This window comes from Solanum tuberosum, unplaced genomic scaffold (genome assembly GCF_000226075.1).
Source record: "Solanum tuberosum cultivar DM 1-3 516 R44 unplaced genomic scaffold, SolTub_3.0 scf00016, whole genome shotgun sequence".
Taxonomy (NCBI): domain Eukaryota; kingdom Viridiplantae; phylum Streptophyta; class Magnoliopsida; order Solanales; family Solanaceae; genus Solanum; species Solanum tuberosum.
Window position 1 is genome coordinate 1,986,631 of NW_006238942.1, and position 302 is coordinate 1,986,932.

Below are 302 nucleotides of genomic sequence, written 5' to 3' on the forward strand. Positions count from 1 at the left end.
TCTTGAACAACTTTAAAGACTTGCTTTGACTTACTTCTTAACTTCTAAGCTTGACTCTAACTTCACTTGACTTTGATCCAAAAACTTCAGAGTCCCTTTTGGGGCGCGCTGGCTGGCGCGAAGCCCCAGCCCCTATTCCCCGAAAATTTGACTTTTCTCCCTAATTTCTCCAACTTTAAACCTTCTAAACTTCAAAGGTTCCAGCCCCAAACATTTGGAATCATAAAAGCCCTTAATATACATTAGATTCAACTCGAAATCACAACCGGAAACATGCACCAAACCAACAAGAAACTTCAACA